The 23,950-nt window shown below is 46.0% G+C and overlaps 1 long non-coding RNA gene and 1 other non-coding gene across 2 annotated transcripts; one reads left to right on the forward strand and one right to left on the reverse strand.

Annotated features, from left to right (window-relative positions):
- Positions 1-293: 293 nt before the first annotated feature.
- On the forward strand, positions 294-23,744 carry LOC116280372 (uncharacterized). Its single transcript, XR_004189744.2, has 5 exons — positions 294-379; positions 14,704-14,849; positions 22,008-22,194; positions 22,721-22,849; positions 23,270-23,744. It is a non-coding gene; the product is annotated as an uncharacterized lncRNA (long non-coding RNA).
- On the reverse strand, positions 13,468-13,541 carry TRNAS-AGA (transfer RNA serine (anticodon AGA)). Its single transcript has one exon. It is a non-coding gene; the product is annotated as a tRNA-Ser (tRNA).
- Positions 23,745-23,950: the final 206 nt, after the last annotated feature.

Consider the following 23,950-nt stretch of genomic DNA (forward strand, 5'->3'; position numbering starts at 1 on the left):
TCCCAGCCATAAAATGGGTGGCAACCTGAGCTTCTCTCCAGTTTGTCCCATCATTTCAAAGACATAGTTACCCAGATAGGAGAAAACTGCTAATAGCAGTTCCTAACACTATTATGTATCCCCATTTCCAGCCAGGGACGTTGAAGCCTAGGGAGTTCAAATTACTTGACTAGGGTCTTGACCCTGAGTACAGGCTCTCGAGTGCTAAGCTGGGTTGCTCACCCTGTTGGGGAGGGGGGGCCATGATTCTCCTCACTAATCCTGGCTGGGCCTGCTCCACAGGGAAAGAGCCTGTGGCTCCCTGACTCCAGGAGGGGATTTCAAAGGAGGGAGCCGGCCAAGGATGTTCCAAGGCCTAGGTGGCTTCTCAGCTGTGACCGTGAGTAACCCCAGGCCTCTCCAACAGGAAGCAGGGTGGGTGGGCCTGGCTGTCAGACTTAGCTCAGGTTGGGTATTTCTCTCTCTACAGCCTCTGGGCTGAGAACCCAGGAAGTTTCCCTTCCCTCATTTCCTAGATGAGTCCTGGGGAAGGGAAAGAGCTAGGTTCCAGGATAAGATGCCACATTTGGGATGAGACAAGCCTTAGTTAGAAGCCTGGCTCGGCTGTGTATTGCCAGGATGACCTTGGTCCAGGATACTGAAGCTCAGGAGCTCCAAATAGACATGGGGTTCAGTATGGTCTGGCCGGGACCTCTTGCCCTGGAGGCAACAGAACTGGGTCTGAAATCTGGCTGACACAACACTAACCACCAGTGTCACATGAACTTTGGGTGTAGTTTTGCATGCATAGGAAGGAATCTTGAAGGATACGCCCTAAACTTGCCCATCTCTGAGCCACAGTTTCTTCACCTGTAAAATGGGAATAAGAATATCAACCTTTCCAGAATGTTGTGAGGACTTTGAGAGGCTGTGCCTGCAAAAGGCTCTGGCCTGGAGGGACTTGGGGATCTGAGTGAGTGGTCAGCAGGGGGCTCCAGGCCAGCACTTCCTCACTTCTCCAGGCCCCAAATTCCTAAGCACAGACTTCCCTGAAGCCCTGACTAGACATATAAGGAAACCAGTATCTAACAAGATAATTCAGGCATTGGTCTGGAGAATGAAACCCAGGGGAATGTGAGAGAAGATAATCAGATTGAGGTTCCCGATTTAGATGGGGAGATCAAGGAAGACCTCTGTAAGGCTTTATCTCAGCTCAGACCTACATAACAAGGGGGCCACAAACACAGGAAGCTCTAGGGGCAGAGGCAGGAGCTGGCATGTTTCCGGGACTCTGTGTGCTTGGAGGGGAGTGAGTAGAGAGAGAAGAGAGAGGCATGGGGTCAGGCAGGAGCCCCCTCACTAGGCCTTATGGGCCTAGGAGTTTAGATTTTATTCTAAGCCCAAAATGACACCATTGAAGGATGTAAGCAGGTTCGTGACAAGGTCCAAAATACCTTATTGAAAGTTCCTTCTGGTTGATGTATGAAGAATGCATTGACTGTCAGCAGGCAGACAATGAGGAGGCAATTATAGCCATTCCAGCGGGAAACTGGTGGCTCAGACCAGGGTGGAGCCAAAACAGTGGGAAGAGAGAGGGAACACCTGTTGAGCAGTGATAATACTTTCTCACTTAGAGCTTTTTTAATATTCTTAGGATTTTGAATTTGACTGAATACCACTAGGTTCTCCAAGGCAGGAAGTAAGTGAGCATAAGCACTGGAATAGGAGGGAGGAAGGAGTAGAGGGGAATGGAGAGACTGAGTGGGACTGCAGCACATAGAACAGAATCCTGGCTGGAGAAAATGGGATGGCCTTAGGCAATCCTTACCTTTATCTGGCCCTGGACTAACTCTTGTGATGCTGTTTTCTTCTCTGTCATTGCAGCGTGAGCTTCTCAGGGTCTGACACCTCATCCACGGTGTCCCCACATCCAGTTCATGGCCTGACAATGATAGAGGATGGATGCATAGATGGATTCATGTGTGCATGATGTGTGTGTGTGTGCGCGCGCGTGTATGCATGGATGGATAAATGCATGGGTGGATTGGTGGATGACTGTAGATTTAACCATGTCACCTCCTGCTTTAAAACACCTCAGTGTTGCCAATAACTATCAAAATTCAGTGCACACAGGTCCATTTAAAGTAAATTACCCAATAGTAATACTCATATGTGTACAAAATTACATGCACAAGATGGCCCTGCCTGCATCACTGCATATTATAGGAAAATACTGGAAGTAGCCTGATGTCTGGCAGTAGGAAGATGGAGGCCTTGAGGGAAAGGACTGTGTTTTCCCCTTCGCTCCATCCTCGGCAGCTGGGGCAATGCCTGGTACACAATAAGAGTTCAATAAATACATATTTGTGGAATGAAGGGAAGCGTTTATCAATGAGTTGTGGTGTTGCTGATGAGAAGGATGCTGGAGATCTGTGTACCAAGATAGGAGATGTCTATCTTACGTGGCACGGCAAGTCACAGAACAGGATATAAAGGGTGAGCTTTATTATTGTCAAGAAAAATGGATCTATTTATGTTTGCATAGAAAAGAATCTTGAAGGAGATGCTAAATTGTTACCAAAGGCTTCCGACTGAGGAGAGGGTTTGGAGGAAAGTTTTCACTTTATTTTAATGAACATTCTGGGATATTGTTTGGTTTTTGTAATATAATAGATTTATTTTATAATTTAATAATTTATAATTATAAGGCTAGTACAAACAAAAGGCCTTCCGTGCTTCTCGATCACTCTCTAGAGGAAATCAAATCAAAAGTTCTTAGCCAGGCATTCAGGTCCCTCTGGAAGCAACTGCTTAGCCTCTCCCTGCCTGCCTCCCTCGGACCCCTACAGCCCTGGCCAAAGGTTCTGGCCTTGTCCTTCTGCCCACCTGGTGGCACATACTAAGTTTCAAGCTTCAGCTCAGTCATCCTTTCCCATCCCAACACCCCCGCCTCCGCATCAGGCACAGTGCTTACTCCCTGCTCTGTGCCCCCAAGTTACCAGGCATCTGTGTGCAGAGAAAGTGAGGGCTCTGCCTTCTGTCACAATAACTGGTGCATACTTGCCACTCATGGGAAGGGAGGGCAAGAGGAAAAAAGGAAAGAAAGGAGGAGAAAAGGAAAGGAAGAAAGAAAGGGGAAACTGAGGTAGCGGTGGAACATGTCACTTGCCCACATCACCCTGAGAGTAGCTACCCAGCTGGTCTGCTCTCTGAGTCACCTGACACCCAGCACAGTGTGCCACGCCAAGCCGCCTTCCCAGCACTGCTTGCCAAGGGCGGTTGGTGCTGATTCACCGGTGACTGGGCTCCAATTATTTGCGGAACTGGAATGGCAGCCAAGCCACCTCAGCAGCTGACCAAGGGCATATCGATTTGTGCCGGGCTCCTTGCTAATATCTGAGCCAGTCACACAAGACGATAAAGGCTCCAAAGAACTCACCCACAGTGATCTGTCCTGCTTAAACCTCCCACGGCCAAGTCCACAAGTCTCCCCGTTGATCAGCAAACTCTGCCCTTTCCAACCGAAGCCTGACCATCACTCACAGGGAGTAGTCATGGTTCAGAACACAAGAACTGGAGTCAGGCAGCCCTGGGTTCCGGCCCAAGGATTACTGAGTCAAAGGGTATTTACATATTTGCTGTTGAGAGATGCTGCCAAACTGCCTTCCAAAAAGGTTGGACCCATTTATAGTCCCACCAGCAGTGTAAGACAGTGCCCATCCCCATCCTTTCTCTACCTTTACCAATTTGTTTGAAAAAAACAAGACACAACAAAACAAAGAAACCCTCTACTACCATGCTTGCGCTTCTTTCACTAGCATCTTTTCATATTTTTTTGGCAATTTGAATTTCTGTAAATTACCTGGCTGTATCCTTTGTCCCATCTTTAAATTGGAGTAGTCATCTTTTTGTTATTTATTTGTAGTAGCTTATTACATATTGTAGATATCAACCTCTGCTGTATATGTTAAATTATGCCTTCCACTTAGTCACGTGTCTTTGGACTTTGTTTATGATGTCTTTTTGCCTCACAGAAGCTCTTACTAAGTCCCAGGTAAGAGATAGGAGTCAACCTATTTCAGTGGAGAGAGCACTGGATTGGAAGCCAGGAGCCCAGGTTTTGAATTCCACCTCTGTCACCAATTCACTGTGTGACTTTCAACCAGTCCCTGACCCCTCTTTCTCTATCTGCTCAATAAGAGCGTTGAATTCAGTGGTCTCTGTGGACCTGTCCACCTCCATGGTCTAGGCAAGCACTATTAATATAACTTTCTGCAATGATGGAAATTTTCCATCTCTGCACTTTTCCATATGGTAACCACCAGCCACATGTGGCTACTGAGCACTTTAAAATATGGCCAGTGTGACTGAGAAACTGAATTTTCAGGGGTGGGAAGAGATAAATTGGGAGTTTGAGATTTGCAGATACTGACTGATATATATAAAATAAACAAGTTTACACTGTATAGCACAGGGAAGTATATTTGATATCTTGTAGTAGCTTACAGTGAAAAAGAATATGAAAATGAATATATTCATGTATTACTGAAACACTGTGCTGTACATCAGAAATTGACACAACATTGAAAACTGACTATACTTTAATTTAAAAAATACAAAAAAAAGAAAGAAACTGAATTTTAAACTCCATTTAATTTAAATAAAATTTTTAAATAGCCACCCGTGGCTAATGACTACCTTATTAAACAGTGAAAGCCAAGATAGTTTAGATTCCCCCACCCCGCGTGAGCTGCAATACAGAGTTTAATTAAGGCAGCGATGGAGAGTCCCTGTGTGACTTGGGGCAGGTCACTCTACCTCTCTGAGCCTCAGTTTCCCCATCTGTCCAGTGGGGCCCATAGCAGTTCCTGCCTCCTGGAGTTGTTCAGCAGATTTGATTAGGGAGTGCGTGACGGCCAAGGCCCAATGCCTGACCAACACTGTGCAAAATCAGGCCAGATTCCGAGGCATAAGAGTGTGTTTACCCCATTTTCATTGTGTCCAGAGACCTGTGGGTGGCTTTCCCCAGAGCTACCTGTCTTCCCCTGCAGCTTTGAGGCCAGCCTTACTTTCTTCAACTGGGACCTTGCCTCCAGCATGCCTTCAGCCCAGGACTCCAGATCACAGACAAGACAAAGTTCAAACTTCAGCCTGTGTTCCCAGCTCTGAACACTGACCCTCCCCTTAGAGTACTGTCATTAATACAACCTGCAGGTCAGCCCAGCAGCCTTACCACCCTCACCCTGTGTCTGTCTCCTCCCCAGCCTTCCAGGATCTGCCAAGCCAAGCACTTCACTTCATTCATTCATTTTTCACTCATGGGTGTTTATCACACAATCTGCTCTGGGACTGAGGCTGTGGTGGTGGGCACATAGATGTGGCCCAAGGGTTGAGAAATGTGATATACCTGAGGGTCAAGAGGAGTTGAGGAAGTGGTGGGAACACAGGGAGGCCTGACCTGGTGTGTGGGGTCAGGGCAGGCTTTGCTGAGGAAGTGGTATGTAAACCCAAGCCTGACCAATGGGTAAAAGTCAGCCAGGAGGGAGGGGAGTTGGTGGAGAGGAAAGTCTAAGCTGAGACAATGTAGGAGCCCAGGATCTGTGAGAGGCAAGGGCAGGGCTAGAAAGGTAGGCAGGCCCCATCCTACAGGAGAGCTTTGCAGGCCATGTTAATGTTGTGCTTTATTCTAAAGGTAATGGGGAGCCACGGAAGGTTTGAGAGAGAAAGAGAGGATGATGTGATTGTTCCAGGCCGGTTCCCTACATAGCCTGGAAGATTCAGGAATTTAGCCCCTTTAACTTTCCCTTCTCTGCTTGCCATCTGCATCTAAAGATATGTCATGAGCACACAGTTCCCGGAGCCTGCCTTCTGCTTTAAAAGACCTGGGTTCAAATCCCATCCCTTCTACTCCCTGGCCCTATCACTTGAAGGAAGTTATTAACCTCTTTCACCTTTAGTGTCCTCACCCATAAAATGGAGATAATGACACCTTTGCATGTGATACAAATTATGAGGGAAAAGTGTATGGCCCAGAGCCACTTAGGAAACAGGCTCCAGTTGAATTTCTTCTGTGCAAAGTCAAGTGAAAGCTGTGGAGGGCCCTGTGGGTGTTTCCTGAAGGGCAAGTGGAAGTCCATTTCTGGGAAGTGAAGGGAAGGCTTGGCTGAGGCCTTTCTCAGGCAGCCTGACCATGTGCTAGGTGACTTCAAAGGGGACCTCAGGAGCTAGACTTGGTCTTCTGAACCTTTTCAGACCCCCACTCAGCAGGCCAGGAGTCAGCAGGTGGAGACAGAGTTTACATAACCAGTCAAGAGTCCAACACTTTTCACCCAGTAATCAGGGCCATGTTTACTGAGAAGTGTTCCCAGGTCACCTCCCTGTCCTCTTAGGTACCTTGTAGGCACATGCACAGCCCTTTGGCCCTTGCTGAGCTCTGCTTATTTTCTGATTTCTTAGTCACAGTCCCCAGGGTTACTGTCAGCAACAGCTAATATTTTAAAATGTGAAAATCACTAGTGATGCCATTTAGTGGTGAGGTACTGGGGAAGAGTGGGGGCCAGGGGCTGTAGCAGGGACCAGGGTATGAGTCCCAGACTCCTCTGCCTGTTAGCTCTCTGACCTGAAGCCAGTCGCTTGGAGACTCTGAGCCTCAGTTTTTTTGTCTTTCGTTTTTTTCTGAGCCTTGCAGTTTTTACAGCTGCGGAATGGGTTTAGTGGCCTTACCTACCTCCTGAAATTCCTTTGAGGATTCAATAAAGTAGTAATGTACATAAAGGACTTTGTAAATTACTTGGCACAAGGAAAGCCCTCATCAGATGTTAACTGTTAACATCGCACTGTGTTTTGTAACTGTCCGTTCTACTCAACTCATTACAAAATTCTTTCCAGTGACAGGAAGGAATTTAACACTTGGGATTTTCTGATACATCCCAAACTCCTGACTGCCTGGGATTGCTGGGCTGGGAACTGGGAAGCCTAAATTTTAATCTCCTGTTTGGCCTTGGGGCTCCATCCTCCCAGCCCTTAGTCCTCACTTCCCACTTGTAGAACAAAAGGGGAGTGGGATGGAGATGGATGCTTGCTAAGGGCCCTGCTCTCTGATTCTGTGTTTCAGAACTGTAGACCCCAGACCCTGCACCTCACCTTTTCCTTTCTTCCTTCCGTCCTTCAACAAATACCTCCCAGGGTTCAAATTCCAGCTCTGCCACTTCTTGGCTGTGTAACTTTGGACAAGTTATATAACCTCTATGCCTCTGTTTCCTGATCTCTAAAGTGGAAATACATTACCTATTTCCCAGGGATGTTATGAGTAATGAACGAGTAGAATAGTGCCTGTTCGACTAAATCAAAAACTAAGTGACCATTTTGTGCCATGCACTGATGTAAGCACTGGGGGTGAATCGGGCAGGTTTTATTGGCAGGGTTTATTGGAAATCCACACAGTGATGCAGTGGGTACCTCCCCAGTGATATAGCCCCAAGGAAGAGCAGTGTTGACCATTCTCCTGCAGGTGGGGGGTGGCTTTCAAAGAGGCCCTGATGCTCTGATGCTGTCACTTCTCTTTGTCTAAACAACAGCTTCTGTGTACTGATCTCGCCCTGGAGGCCCCTGCCCCAGGCTAAGCGCTGTGCTCCTAAGATCTCCTTCAAAGCCAACAGCCTGCAGGGGGTTCTAGCATTGCTGTAAACCAAATGTTTTTATCCCCGCCTCCAGAATTCTTATGTTGAAACCCTAACCCTTCAGGGTAATGGTGTTGGTGGTGGGGACTTTTGGAGGTGATTAGGTCACGAGGGTGGGATCCTCATGAATAGGATTAGTGCCCTTATAAAAGAGACCCCCAGAGAGCTCCCTTGTCCCTTCCACCATGTGAGGACACAGCAAGAAGACAGGCCCTCACCAGACAACAAATCTACCTTGATCTTGGACTTCCCAGCCTCTAGAACCATGAGAAATACATTTGTGTTGTTTCTAAACCACCCAATCTGTAGTATTTTGTTATAGCAGCCAGAGCGGACTAAGACAATCATTATCCCCATTTCACAGAAGAGTTTATGTTTGATCCCCTCCCAGGACCTGGCACATAGCTAGAGGCCAGTGAATGAGTATTGAAGGAAAGAGAAAGAAACAAATGAACACAGAACACTACTGACACGAACGCTTCCACGGCGTAAGCAGCACACCAGGATTTAGGGCCCCTTTTGCTCCTGGAAGGCAGAGAGCTCCAAGGTACATGCTTGTGGTCACCACATCAAGCTCAGTGGAAGCACCCCCCAAACTGTGCCACTGTCCCATCCTCCTCCCCCACCTCCTCCCCATCATCACAGCTGATACTCCCTGAACGTTTAGTATGTGCCCCAGGCACTGACCTAAGGTTTTCAACATAGGAATTCTTTCAGTCCTCACCATAGTCCCATGAGGTATGTCCCATTTCACAGATGAGGAAACTGAGACACAGACAGATGACATCATGCCCGGAGTCACAATGATGGAGCTGACTTCAAATCCAGGCAGTCTGAATCCTGGGCCTGAGCTCCTCACCACCGTGCTATCCAGACTTTCTCTTTCTTTTTAAGTCATTGCTGATTTCAAATGTAGCACATGGTCCTCAGTGGAATGAAACTAGAAATCAATGGCAAAAGGAAAACTGGAAATTCACAAGTATGTGGAAATTAAACAACATTCTTAAGCAACCAATGGGTCAAAGAAGAAATCACCAGGGAAATAAGAAAATATCTTAAGAATGAATGAAAACAAAAACACAACATACCAACATTTCTGGGATGCAGCGAAAGCAGTACTAAGAGTAAATGCTTACGTTAAAAAAGAAAGATCTCAAAGCAAAAGTAACACATGCTTATCATTGAAAAAGCCAAGCATTGCACAATTTTATGCTATAGAAAGTGAAAGCTGAAAAAGTGAAGGGCATCCCTGAGATGCCCTTTCCCTCTGTTAAGTGTAGTATAAATGCTTCAGGTAGTTTTTTCAAAGCTTATAGTAATGGTATCTTAAAAAAAAAAAAAAGAATAATCCAGTACTCATTGTTTTGTCACTTTTATCTTGTTTTATCTAAAAGTGACTTTTTTTTTTAATGGCAGTACTGGGGATTGAACCCAGGAACTTGTGCATGGTAAGCATGCACTCTACCACTGAGCTCTACCCTCCCCTAAAAGTGACTCTTAGAGGCTGCTCCTTGCTAGAACATTCTCTTCTGGGACTGCAGTTGTCCATAGTGAGGGTGTCCACACTGAATGTAGCCAGTCCCATCAGGATAGGATTGGAACGCCTGCAGTTTTTAACTATTTCAAGCCACTGCAGTGAGCGTTCTTATAAATGCTCACTGTGTGCTGGTGGAGGATCTCAGGGGGGTAATTTTCTGAAGTAGATCCTTTGGGCCAAAGGTCAAGAGCATTTTTAACATTCCCTCCAGGAGGGCAAAACCAGCTTTGCCTGGAGAGCAGGAGAGGGTCAGTTCCAGCTGGTCAGTTTGAGCCCAAACCACTGTCTTGCCCTGCTGAGCAGTGCCGGATCCTCAAGTGTGACCCAGCCTCTGTTACAGTCCAGAAACTGATCATTCTTGTCAAGAATATCATCAGATGCTGAGGCTGAAGCACTTCTCAAAAACTCCAGCGTTTGCTCTTGAACTCATTTAGGGAAACCAGCAATGTCCACAATAAGACCTTGCAAAGAGGCCTGGCTGCAGGGCATAGACCACGGTGGGGTGGGTGGGGGGCGCTCCTGAGGTGAAGCTGGCCTCTGATTAGCAAGCATCTCTACGCATGGATAGCTGGGTCGGCTGAATTCCCTTCTAGAATTTAGCGAGAGGCTTTTTCCCTGAATCATCATGACTCCCACAAACTGGGCACTGAAGTGATTAGCGTCCTTCTGGGCCACTTGGTAGTAAACCGTGATCAAATAAGTCCATGGGTTTGTCCTGCTACCACCTCTGATAGCTGCGGGCATTGGACTGTGACTGCCCGTGGGGGTCGGGCAGGGTCACAGGGAGCAGGGCCAGGCATCTGGAGGCTAGGGCGAGGTCCTTATCATGTCTTCTCACCTTTGCCTTGGGTGACTTCCAGCAAAGCACTTACCTAATGCAGGGCGTGATGTACATGCGGTTCCCTCTCACCTGGACCTCTTCCCGCCATACACTGTGCCCTCACCACTTTGCCTCCCCGACTCCTTGTCAATCTGTAGGACTTAGCGCGTCCATGTCAGTTCTGCAGGGAAACCCTCTGTGATCCCTTCAGGTTAGGATGGTGACTTTCTAGATTCTCGTCGAGTACCAAGCTTGTAGCACTTAGGACAACAGTGACAGCTCATGATATGTGTCATTGTCTATCTCTTCCAGGCCCATTAGTAGGATGTGTGTTCTGGTCTGTATCCCAGTGCCTGGAAAAGTGTCAGGCACATGCAAGTGCATGACATCAGAGCCAGGCTACCCAGGTGTGAATCCTGCCCCTGTGAACTAAGGCAAGTTCCTGAATCTCTTTGTGCCTTAGTCTTCCCATCTGTAAAATGGGGATAATAGTACCCACCTCTTGGAGTTGTTACAAGGGTCACTTGAGAGGACATATGTGAGGCGCTTAGAATGGGTGTCTGGCCTGTAGAAGGTGCTAGATCAGTGTTATTGTTAACATTAAATGCTAGTGGTTAGATAAGAGTCTCCGAGGGTCTATGTGTAGCAGGCACTGGTGTCTTCCTACCCAGCATCTTCCTGCGTGGAAATTGCTCAGCCTGTGGAAAGTGTGGTTTTGCTGTGGCTTATTGTGATGGTTATTGGGTCAATGTTGTAATGGTGAGACTGCAACTCTGGTGATGGTCAAAGGACATCCTCTTCATCCTGACTCCAGCTGCTTGCTCTGTGTGGTCCAGTCCATGCCTGCCCTTTCCCTGACAAACCCGTAGAAGGTATCTTAGTATACTTGACCCCTCTCCATTGGCTGGGTTGACTGAGTGCCACGTGACCCAAGACGGGCCAATCAAATTTTATCTTGAGAAACGAGCTCAGGACTAGTCTTCCTTGGCAGGTGAACTCCGCATCAGGGGTAGATACATGCCCAGGGAAGTAGAGAGTGAAGCAGGGAGTCCCTGTTACTGAGAACTCAGGGAGGTCCTGCTGGTTTTCCAGGTCCCAGTTTTGGGTTCTTGGGAGCTGGACTGCACTGCCTCCTCTTTTTAAATTTCCCACTGACTTAATCCCCCCACTCAAGTGTGAGTGGGGTCCCCTGACTCATCCAAACCCTGTGCGCATTTCCTCACTTCCCTGGCCCTGCCTCTGCAGAGGAAATGCTCGGGCCTCTTCCTGGGGTGATTTACTGGTGTAGTCTAGGCTGACCCCCGGGCCTTCCGGGAAGCATCTGCAGGGCTGCTCTCGTCACTGCTCTGGGGGCCGCTGCGCACAGGGACCAGCTCTCCGGAAGCCCTTGAGTCTGGGTCAATTCCCCGCCTCCAGCTGGATAGGACCGGGCAGGGGGCGGAGCCTCCGAGGGATGGGGGCGCGGGGGTGGGGAAGATGTTGCTAGGCCCTGCTTAGGCGCTTGTTTGGTTTTCCTCTTGCAAAATGCAAACGTGTGGTTATTAAAAAGCATTATGCAAATACAGAAAAGTACAAAGAAAAAAGTCTACTTCACCTCTGATCCCAGGAAATTTACACTCACAAATGCCTTTTTTTCCCCAGAAAGTAAATCAGACTGTATATATTGTCGGAACCTGCCTTCTTCTTCCTTTTTTTTTTTTTTTAACTTAGCAATGTATCAAGAGGGCACCTTTTTTTCCCTTACAGTTTTATTGAGAAATAATTGACACACAACACTGTATAAGTTTAAGGTGTACAGCATAATGATTTGACTTACATATATCATGAAATGATTATCACACTAAGTTTAGTGAACATTCAGCATCTGATATGCATACAAAATCAAAGAAATAGAAAATTTTTTTCCTTGTGATGAGAACTCTTAGGATTTGCTCTCTTGACAACTTTCATATTGAATTCATACATAGAATTTTTGTGTGAAAAATGCCCGGTTTATGAAACTGGTGTTAGGAAAAACCTTAGAAATCAGACTAAAATTTAGATGTTAATATCCCTTCGATTGAGGATGAAAGTTGGGTTATCCACATGCTCTCAACTCAGTAATGAATGTTTGCCGACCATGTTGCATATAGCATGTTCGGAACTCAGAATTTCATGAAGAAAGAAACTGTAAATTACATGTGTTTCAGTTAGAAATCGCTCCAGTTAGAATCGATTTTCGAAACTGGCGTTAGGTAAGTTCCCAGAAATGAAAGCAACTGATATACGATTTAAATATGCCTAATATGGTGGTTGAAAGTTAGATAATCCACGTTCTCACAACTCAGAAATGAACGTTTGTTAAATTCATCGTGCATGTAGCATGTTCGGAACACGGAATGTTATGGTGTTAATTACATTTATTATGTTGTATGTTATTACATCCCTACTACTTATCAATCTTATAACTGGAAGGAGGGCATCTTTTCTAAAAAAACAGCTTTATTGAGTAATTGACAGGCAATAAACTACACATATCAAAGTGTATAATATAAATTTCGGTGTAAGTTCACATGACTTGCATCACCACATTCAAGTTGATGAACACATCCATCACCCACCAGAAGTTTCCTTCTGCTACTTGGTAATTCCTCCTGCCCCCACCCCAACACACACACTGATCCTGCATTTTGTCACCATAGATTAGTTTGCATTTCCTAGTATTTTATGTAAATGGAATCATACAGTATGTACTCTTTTTTTCTGGCTTCTAAATAATTAGCAAAATTATTTTCAAATACATTCATGTTGTGTGGACTGATAGTTCATTTCTTTTCATTGCTGAGTAGTATACCATAGTTTGTTTCGCATTCACCTGTTGGTAAACATTTGTGTTATTTCCAGATTCAGCCTATTACAAATCAAGCTGCTTTAAACATTTACGTACGAGTTTTTGCATGGACTTCTTATCTCTCTTGGGTAAATTCCTCAGGGTGGAATGGCTGACTCCCATATGATAAGTGTATGTTTCACTTTTTAAGAAACTACCAAACTGTTTTCTAAAACAGTTGTACCATTTTACACCCCCACCAGCACTATATGTGATTCCCAGTGACTGTACATATTTGATATGATCAATCTTTTAAATTTTAGCTTTTCTAATAGGTGTGGTCTCATCGTGGCTTTAATATCTGTTTCCTTCTCGACCATGGAGTGGAGCATCTTTACCTATGCTTATTCAAGGCCATCTTAGCACGTCACTAAATGGAGATCTACATTGTCTTTTATTATTATTATTATTATTGTTGTTGTTGTTTTTATTGTAGTGGAGTTACAGCATTCTCTTAGTTTCTGGCATATTGCATAGTGATTCAGTTATACCTATACATGTGTTTTCTCATATTCTTTTTTCGTGTCTTTTGTTTTGTGTTGTGGGGGGAGGTGATTAGGTTTATTTGCTTATTTCTTTTTAATGGAGGTACTGGGGATTGAACTCAGGACCTCATGCATTCTAAGCACTCACTCTACCACTGAGCTATACCTTTCCCTCCCTCATATTCTTTTTCATTACAGGTTATTGCAAGCTATTGAATAGAGTTCCCTGTGCTGCACAGTAGGACCTTGTTGTTTATATATATATTGTTATATTTAATCACTGTATGAGACTACAACATTGGATCCATCCTTTTATTTCATCCAGACCCCACTGATGGTCTACGTTGGCTTTGATTTTTTGCTGTTCTGTGTAATGCTGTGATACACAAGCTGGCATGCGCCCTTCTGTGTTTTTGTCTGTTTCCTTCATGTGGCATCAATGGGTAAAAGGGATGCACATTTTTAAGGCTTTTGAAACACACTAACAAACAGCTGCCCTGGAGCCCTCCAGCTGTTATAGCTCCATTGGCAGCGGAGTCCTGCTTCCAAATCAGGCAGAAACCTCCAGAGCAATGACTTGCAGGGTTTGAGGAAGTCTTTCAAGTATGACCCCATGACTTTTGGCCAGCAGCCAAAAATAAGGGCAAATTGGCCACAGGACTCCCTTGGAGTGGCCTTGGAAAATCATTAATATGGTCTGGGGATGGGGAGATCGTTCAGGGAGGGTTGGGGTTGGAGGGAGGAGCTAGGGTCAGGCCTGGGGGTGAGCCCAGCAATATTCATGTCTGACCAGTGACCTTGGGCCGACCACCAACCTCTCTCATCACAGTGTTCTCAGGTGTGGAGCAGAACAGAGACTACTAACCCCCAAGTATGTGAAAGCCCTTTACAAATTCAAAAACATTCCACAAAGGTGTGCTGTTAGGACTGTTGTTTCCTTTCTAGAAATGTGGGCAGCACCCACTCCCGCCTGCATCCCTACCTAAGGGCAGCCGCCTGGTGAGGACTGTGAGGAAGGGCAGGACCTGGTGAGGGAGGTAGGGGAGGTGTAGTCAGCAGAATAGTGCCCCCCCACCCCCACAGAGGCATCTACATCCTAATCCTGTGATTAGTGGGACTACATTAGGTTACCTGGCAAAGTGGAATTAAGGTTGCAGATGGAATTAAAGTTGCTAATCAGCTGACCTTAAAATAGGGGGATTATCCCAGATTATGAGTGTGAAGACATCCAATATAGTTACGAGGATCCTTCAATACAAAAGAGAGAGACCGAAGCGAAAAACAGAGAGACGGCAGCATGGGAAGGACTCAGCTCTACACGGCTGACTTTGCAGGTGGAGGAAGGGGCCATGAACCAAGGAATGCAGGAAGCTTCTAGAAGCTGGAATTCTCTCCTACAGCCTCCAGAAAGAATGCAGCCTCACTGACACCTTGATTTGGGCCCAATAAGACCCATTCTGCACTTTGAACCTTTATAAAGGTAAGGTAATGAATTTGTGTTATTTTAAGCTAAGCTACTAATTTGTTACAGCAGCCATAGGAAAGTAATATAGGAGGACAGGTGGGCCCTGTGGGCCGCTGGAAAGACTGGGGAAGAGACTGGGTCGCCTCCAGCCCCCAAATTCCTGTTTAGGGAATGGTACCGGTAAATGTGTGGCAGGCAGCAGGCTCTCTGGGCAACACTGAACATTGCTCTCCACTTTGGTGTGGGTTCGTGCCAGGGGACAGAGAGAGATAAGCAGGGGGCCTTGGATGCCAGGCTGTGGGCATTCTGGAGGCAGTGGGGAGCCCTTGTGGGTTTCAAGCTGGGCAGGGAGATAATGAGAACTTGCTTTGGACAACAGCACTGGGCTTGGAGTCAGAGAACTGGGTTTCCAGCATTGCCTCCCTGGGTGACGTTGGGGGCAAGTTACTGATGCTCTCAGGATTTGGACTCCATTTCCTGAAAACACCGGGGCTACTTCTGGGATCCTTCCCAATCAAGGAGCACAGCTGGCCCAGACTAGTGAGAGCCTTTTTAAGATCAAAGGAATTCTCTGGCCTGACACCCAGAAGGTGCAGAAAGTTAAAAAATAATAATAATAATAACATTCATTGAGCACTAACCATGGATTAAGAACTTTACAAGATATTAACTCATTAATCTTCTCAATGACTCCCCCGTGTTCTCAGTTTAAAGGTCAACATTGTGGCCCCACAAGGCCCTGCCTGGTGTGATCCTATTAATCCCTCGGGCCTCATCTCAGTCCTCTCTCCCCCTCACTCTGTGCACTCAGGTTCTTTCAGTCTCAAAAATGAATGTGACATGCCCTGCCCACCTCAGGGCCTTTGCACAAGCCATTATACCCACCAGGAATGTGGTTACCCTGCTCTCCACCCTCTCTTAGCATCTTCATCTTCTAGTCTCAACTCAGTAGCCATCTAGCTACATCAGGTTCTTGTGTGCTTGCACTCGATTTCAGATGACATAGCCTCCATATGTAAGTACATAAAGATACATACCTATGTGGTTGCCTGATCCATCTCGGCCTCCCACTAGACCATGGGGCCCAAGAGGCCAGGATGCCTCTTTAGGATGCTTGCTGAAGGAAATAAGATAGATAGATAGATAGATAGATAGACAGACAGACAGATAGATAGATAAATGTTTGCTGAAGGAATAAACAACAGTGCCCAAAGGTTACTATTGTTATCATTCACATTGTTTTCAAAAGCAGTTATAGGTTCCAAGTCAGAGATTTGTCCAAAGTCACAAGATGAACCTGGAAGTCTCCTCTCTGCAGGAGGTGGGGGCTGGGACCTATCTAAGCCAGAGGGTCACTGTGAGCGGGGGTCAAGACTGGAGGAACTTTAGCCTATCTGCGAAGCAGGTCTGCTGGGGAAGCGCCTTCAAGGGCAGTGCTGCAAGAGGATGTGCTGAGCACAGCTGCCTGGGCAGAAGAGGAAGGAACCGAGGGAGGGAGAGTTGGGGCCCCAGACCGTGCTCCCTGCAACTGCAGCAAAATCTTCCGCAGAGTCCCGGGCCCTCACCCTGACCCCTCACCACTTCTACAACACTTTCACACACTCATGCTGCCTAATGTTGATTTTCAAGTTTGGATTAGAGCTGGGGGCCTGGCCCACTTACCAACTATGGGTAGGAACACAAATTGGTACAACCAATCTGGAGGGTGATTTGACTATATCTGTGAAAATTTTAAAGTGCATACCCTTTGAGCCAGCAGTTTTGCTTCTGGGAGTTTATTCTAAAGATACTCTAATGCCAGTTGGCAATGATATCCACACGAGGAGGGTGCACTGTTTGTCATGGCAAAGAATTGGAAGCCACTTCATGTCCATCAGTAGGAGACAGATAAGTAACTTATGCTGCATTGATCCCATGAAAAACCATGTAGTCGTTAAAAAGAATGAGCTGACCTAGATGAACTGACCTAGGAGGATGTTCATAATATATGCATATATTGTTAAGATTTTTTAAAATTATTTTTTGTCAGGGGGAGGAAATTAGGTTTATTTATTTATTTAATGGAGGTGCTGAGGATTGAACCCAAGAGCTCGTGCATGCTAAGCACCCACTCTACCACTGAGGGGTACCCTCCCCCCTCAAGATTTTTTAAAAGTTGCAGAACAATCTATGTTTCTATGATTGATTGCTGAGTAGCAAACCACTGTGAAAGAGGCCAGTTTTTGGCCCCACGAGGCATCAGCAGGGCTCACTCATATGGTTGACTTCACGTGAGAGTTTAGCTGGGCTGGAAGCTGCATGACGGCCTCTCGTCCTCCAGCCTCTCTCCACGTAGCTGCCAGTCACCCTGCATTCTAGCCTGAGCTTCCTTGCAGCCTAGCGGCTGGATCCCAAGAGTATTTCAAGAGGACAAGCCTCAAACTGCAAGCCCTTATGGACCCTTACTTGCATCGTGCTTGCTAATGTCCCCTCTGTCAAGGCAAGTCACATGATCAGGTCCAAACTCAGTGTGAGGGGAGCCTATCCCAGGGGATGAATCCTGGGAGGCCAGATGCATTAGGGGCCATTACAGTAACAATCTAGCATGATATATGCAATTAGATAATTTTTTAAAGAAACGGTACATGTTTTTAATAAAATACCATCTTAACATATATGTTGTTTAATACACATATGTGTGTGCATATGTTTGTATACCTGCTGATGTAAGTCTGAAAGATAATTTAATAATCTGTTAACAGTGATTAACTTTCAGGAGTAGAAATTGACCTAGAGGAGGTAGAATGTTTCAGTTTTTACTTTATAACATTTTTTAGGATTTGAATATTTTAAAAGTGAGATATATTATTTTTGCAGTAAAAAATTTTTATAATGCTGAATGAAAGCCTTTGCTTGTCATCAGATAAAAATCTTCAGCACAACTTTTGATAGCGTCGCCTTCATTCCCCTAATGCTGGACGTTTAGGCTGTTTCTAATTGTTCTGCCGTTGCAGGCAACATTCTGACGAACATTCTTGGAGCCAAATCTTTTCACGGGTCCTAAATTATTCTCTCAGGGTAAGTTCTAAGAAAAGGAACTGCTGAGTTGAAGGTTAGAAACATTGTAAGGATGTGATACATTATGCCAGATTGTCCTGCCAACCTACAGATAGATCCTCCCAGCCCATCAGCAGGTGAGGGGAGTGTACACTGTGGTCCAGTCTGGTGTCCACCCTCACAAGAACCCAGTGCCCATTACACAGATGAAAGAATTAAGACTGAGAAAGAGGAAGCAACTTGCCCAAAGCCGACAGAGCAATATGCAGCTGGGGGAAGGGGCACTAGCTCAGCCGAGAGTTCCTTTGCTCTCTGTCTAGCCTCGGATGCCTGGTCCCAGGCCCTGTCTTCCCTCCTGCTCAGGGCAAAGTCTAACCCACCTTGACGGTGAGTGAACTGGGCCCTGCTCACCTGCCTGCCCCTCCTCCCTCCTGACCTCCAGCCCTCACCCTCTGACCTCCATCCTGCTTTCAGTTCCCCCAAGGAATAGAATGCTGCCTGGTCTCCAAACCTTTGTACAGGCTGACCCTTCTGCCTAGAACACCCTCTTCGACACAACACCGCCCCCATCCCCATCAACTTCCTCCTGGAAGCCTTCCCTGATCACCTGAGGGGAAGTTCAGTAACGAGGTCACATGTACATTGCTGGATTTTCCATTCATTCATGCCTGCTTACATTAATTTGTTCACTCAACACAGTGTTTCCTGGATGCTAGTTTGTGCCGGGCACCAGGCTGGATGGCTGGGACGTGGGGTGAGCAGACCCTCCGTGCCCTGCTGAGCTCAGTCTCAGTCTGGGTTGGGGGAAGGGACAGACAACACCAGTTCATGCATGAACAGTGCTGGGCTGGGCATGGGCCATACACACATGGGAACCCAACATTCCTCCAGCTCGAATAATACAAATATCCATTTAAAAGGGGGAAACCTCTCAGGGCCCAGAGGTGACATGGATTATTTCAATTATTCTGTTCCTTAAATATGAATGAACTCAATAACCATACTCGCTTATATTTTTTTTGAGCCCCTGCTCTGTTCCCCTGACATGTATTAACTCACCGAGATCTTACCACCACCTTCAAGGCAAGGACAAGTATTGTCCCCATTATACAGAAGAGGAAACTGAGGCTCAGAGACAGATGTCATTTGCCCACAGTCACCCAGCTAGGAAGTGGCAGAGCCAGGATTTGGACCCACACAGGCAGGGTCCTGAGTCCTGGATTCTTGACACTACACCACACAGCTACAAATTAAGCACAAACCACACAACAAGAACAACAGCATCCAAACTGTTGCACAAACTGAATGTGACAGACGATGATGTTCTGCAGAAATGAGGTTGCTCCTCCACCGTGTTGCGTTTAGCCCCTGTGCTCCCCGGGGGCCCTGGCCTGCCCACTCCATTTCTCTTTCCAAGCCACAGGGAAATCATCAGTTTTGTCCTTCACTTGGCAAAACAGCTTTTTTTTTAAATTTTCAATTTAATTTTTGGAATAGATAATACTTTCACATGGTTCTAAAATTTTTTAAAATTATATGCACACATAGATATGATAGATACATATGTTTATAGATACAGTTCCCACTCCTCTCCCCAAGAAGGCAGCTATCAGCTTCTTGTATGTCTTTCCAGAGATAGTTTCTACAAATATAAATATATATTCTATTTTTTCTTTCATTGAAAATTCTCACACCACGTTGGTGGCTCTGCCCCCTGCTATTTCCACTTAACAGAGGGTCTTAGAGAGCCTTGCATATCAGTGGGGAAAGGGCTTCCTCATTCCTGTTCACAGTTGTGTCATGTTTCTGCCTGTCCCCTGACAGTGCACAGGAGGGTTGGTCCTGACCATCACAATTGCCCTATTTTGGTTTAAGCCACGTGGTAGACGGTCTTTAAGAAGACTCCCAGTGATACCCACCTCCTAGTATTCATGCCTCCGGGTGATTCCTGCCTTCTGAGAATAGGTTGGGTCTAGAGGCTGGCTTTTAATGAACAGATATAGTGAATGTCATGGGATGGCTGAGAGGGCCTAGAAGCAGTGACACCCTAGTAGCAACAGGCTGGTATTTCTAAATACCATTCTCTAATGAAAGTGATCAGGACTCCGAGAGATGACAGATTCTAAGGCTAAGACAGGGAAAATAAAAGATGAGCTGGAGCATCTTGTACTGCAGGAAAGCAAGGAAATGCTCCAAAAACAAATGGACTAGGACACGTCAAAGGGACACAGGAACCAACTAAAAGAGCACCCAGTGGCCAAAGCAGGAACCATTTGCACAACAAAATAAATAACACAGTGTTGGATTACAACTCAAAGTCTAAAATAAGTATATGAGTCCATATTGATAAAAGTAAATGATTAAATAAAAAGTAAATGGGAGCGAAGGGGCAAATCATCCTTACTGAAGAATTCCAACTAATTTACCATACTCACTGAGTATGGGCTGGACTTAGTGATTCATTTCCAAAGGGCAGAGTATGGAGGAAAGAAGGGTAACCTCACCGTGGAGAAATCTATCGGACACCACCTCCATCAAGAGAACCAAGAGATAAAGGTTAATCTCCGAGGTGACGTCACCTGGATACCAGGTGCCCCCTAATTTAAGATAGTGTAGAGGGTGCGGCATCTATTTCTGTGGTAGCCCACTCCCAAATCCATAATCCCAACGTAATCGTGAGAACAACAAAGACAAACTCAAATCAAGAGACGTTCTACAATGGATGTCCCTGGAGAATGTCATTCTAAGTGAAGTAAGCCAGAAAGAGAAAGAAAAATACCATATGAGAGAGCTCATATGTGGAATCTAAAAAAACAAAAAAACATAAATACCAAACAGAAACAGACTCATAGACAAAGAATACAAATTTGTGGTTGCCAAGGGGGAGGGGTGGGAAAAGACAGACTGGGAGTTTGAAATTTGTAGATACTGACAGGCGTATGTAGAATAGATAAACAAGATATTACTGTATAGCACAGGGAAATATATACAAGATCTTGTAGCTCACAGCGAAAAAAATGTGACAATGAATATATATATTTTCATGTATAACTGAAAAATTGTGCTCTACACTGGTAATTGATACAACATTGTAAACTGACTATAACTCAATAAAAAAAAAAGTTTAAAAAAAAAAGAGAGATGTCCAACAAAATACTTGGCAGGATCTCCTCAAAACTCAAGGTCACGAGAAGCAAGGAAAGACTGAGAAATTGTCCCAGACCAGAAGAAATGAAGCAGATGTGACAAAATTGCAATGTGGTACCCTGGGTTGGATCCTGAAACAGATACAGGATGTTAGTGTAAAAAGGAGTGAAATCTGAATAAAGGCTGAAATTTCGTTAATAACAAAGTACCAAAGTTGGTTTCTCTTGCGAAACACTCAATGGTGAACTAAGATGACTGAGTGAAGGATTTATAGAAACTCTCTGTGTTATCATGGCCATTTTCCTGTAAATCTAACATTCCAAAATTTTAAGAGCCTCATGCTCTACCGACTGAGCTAGCCAGGTGCCGAAAATTTTAAAGTTTATTGAGGAAAAAAAGTGATCAGTTTCCCTCTCTGCACTGTTATTTTCTCCTTGGCCTTGACATAGCCCTGCTTGACTCAGACACAAGCAGAAATGCCACCACAGGCCAGGCTCCAGGCTCCCCATAGTCCAGTTTGGAGGCTGGCAATTTTACTAGATTATTGAAATAAATATTAATAACTTGAAAATCCTCAGGGCCCCCAGTTTGAAGACAATCACTCCCCTGCTTCATTTCTCCAATAGTGTCTCACTGTTCTGGAGAAGAAACCAAATTCCTTACTGTACCCTGCAAGGCCTTCAGAGTGTCCCCCTACTTATTCTCAGAGCTCAATTTCTACGTTTCCCTCTAGTCTCCTAGGCCCCTGACCACCGGACATCCCTGTCCCTGCCCGTGCCTGCCCCAGGGCATTTGCACACTTGCCGTCTCTGCCTGGTATGTCTTTCCCCACATCTTCCTGTGGAGAGACCGACCCTGATCGTCCATCTCCCTCCCGCCGCATCCCCTGTCACTCTCAACCACATCTCCCTACTGGCTTCATAGCATTGATCATTATCTAAAATTGCCTTGTTTATTTATGTGGGTGCTGTTTTGTTTTGTTTTGGTGAGTGTGCTGGTTAAGAGCCGTGGACTCTGGAGCCCTGCCACATCCCACCTCTGCCCTTGAACAAGTTATCTGGACTCTCTGGGTCTCAGCCTCCTCATCTATGATGAAGAATGATAAAAACACTGTGCCATAGGATTGTTGGGGGAATTTAAAGAATCTCTAAAAGGACTGGCCTACGCCTGGCACATGGTAAGTGCCCAGCATATGGGTATCCCTTGTTTTTTTCAAAGTTCGCTTTACACCACTTTGGTTTTACAAAACACTTACACTAGGACCTGCTTTCCCTAACTAGAAGAAATCCAAAGAGGATTTTCACTTTCACAAAAAAAGGCAAAAAATGAAAATAGCGTTCAGCGTTTGTTTTGCTGGAGCCACCATGGTGGCAGCACCCACCCGATGCAGCCAGAGTGGCGCCACCAAGCTCTTTCCCCAGAACCACACTCAGCATCTCAGCATCAAGCCGCCAAAGCTTTGGCCTGTGTGAGCATCTGTGCTTTATCTCGATGTATTTTGTGCATCCCTTAGCAAGATATGTCCTATTATGCTGTTTCAGCTTACAAAAGATTTCATAGGAACACTCCGCTTTCAGATAACCTCTGTGTTTGCTGTTGTTATTGCTATTATTCTCTGTCTCCCACCACCCCTGAGCATGAGCTCTATGAGGAAAAGGACTTAAGCATTTTGGGGTTTGCTCACTACTCTATCCTCAATACAGAGCCTGGCACACAGGAGAGGGAATGAATGAATTGATGGATGAATAACGTGGAGTAAGGATGAGGAACACTGGGTTTGGAGTCAGCACACCTGCTTGCACTCTCTTCCCTTAGGAGCTTTGTGACCTTGGGTGAGTGATGTCTCCTCTCTGAGCCTCAGTTTCCCCATCCGGGGCCTCCTCAGAGAGTTGCTGGGAGGGTCCTGCACACTCCTGCACAGCAGGCTCTCAGCACGGGGCCTGGTGTGTGTGGGTGGGGCACGGGGAACAGCAGTCACACGCTACTCGACCTTGGCGACTCTGGTGCTGGCAGCTTGCAGATACGCGCGGATGCACATGGCAGTTTGCAAACAGTTCCTGGGGCCCCATGACCCCGGTTCATCCTCAAACAGCCCCACCCTAGGTGATGGGCCCTGCCCTTGGGAGGGGGAGGCAGGAAGGGGGACCAGGTCAGAAGGCTGTGTTCCTGACTGACGAACCGGACTGCACCAGACAGGCTGGGCCTCCCTCAGCTGAGTTAAACTTCTAGAATGTGCTGCATTCCTTCCTCAGGGTGGCCAGTAGCTTCTAGGGGCAGCAGGAGGGCCTTGCCCTGATATTCCTGTGGCTGAGATTCTCAGACGGGAGAGTACAATGAAAGTGGACAGTGAACTTGGGGAGCTGATGGTCCTGAGGTCATGCAGTCGGAGCCACAGCCAGAGGGTGCCTGCATCCCGGCTAAAAGGAGTGTGGGCAGAAGTGACTGAGCATCATTTTCAGATCTGACCTATGAAAAATCTCCCACTTCATCCTCTACCCTCGCTTTGCCCATCTGCCAGCTGGATATCTGTGCCCAGGGCCACCTGGGAAGCCACGTGTGAAAACAGAAGAGGTTCCATCAACCAGCTGGATCCCTTGACGACTCCATGAAGCAAAGCCCTTCCCACCCATCCCTCCCTGCTGCTGAGTGAACTTTAGAATACTAAGAAATTAACTGCTGCTGGGGGAGGGTATAAGTCAGCGGTAGGGTGCATGCTTAACATGCATGAGGTCCCGGGTTCAATCCCCTGTACCTCCTCTAAAAATAAGTAAATCTAATTACCCTCAAAAAATAAATAAACTTAAAAAAAGAAATTAATTGTTAAACACTGAGATCTCAAGTGTTGTCAGTTATTGAAGCCAATTTACTATGTTTTTCTACCATGCCCATTTTAGGCAAATATTTTTTTAATGCTTTTTTAATATTTTTCCACC

The sequence above is a fragment of the Vicugna pacos genome, chromosome 4, assembly GCF_048564905.1.
Source record: "Vicugna pacos chromosome 4, VicPac4, whole genome shotgun sequence".
Classification (NCBI taxonomy): domain Eukaryota; kingdom Metazoa; phylum Chordata; class Mammalia; order Artiodactyla; family Camelidae; genus Vicugna; species Vicugna pacos.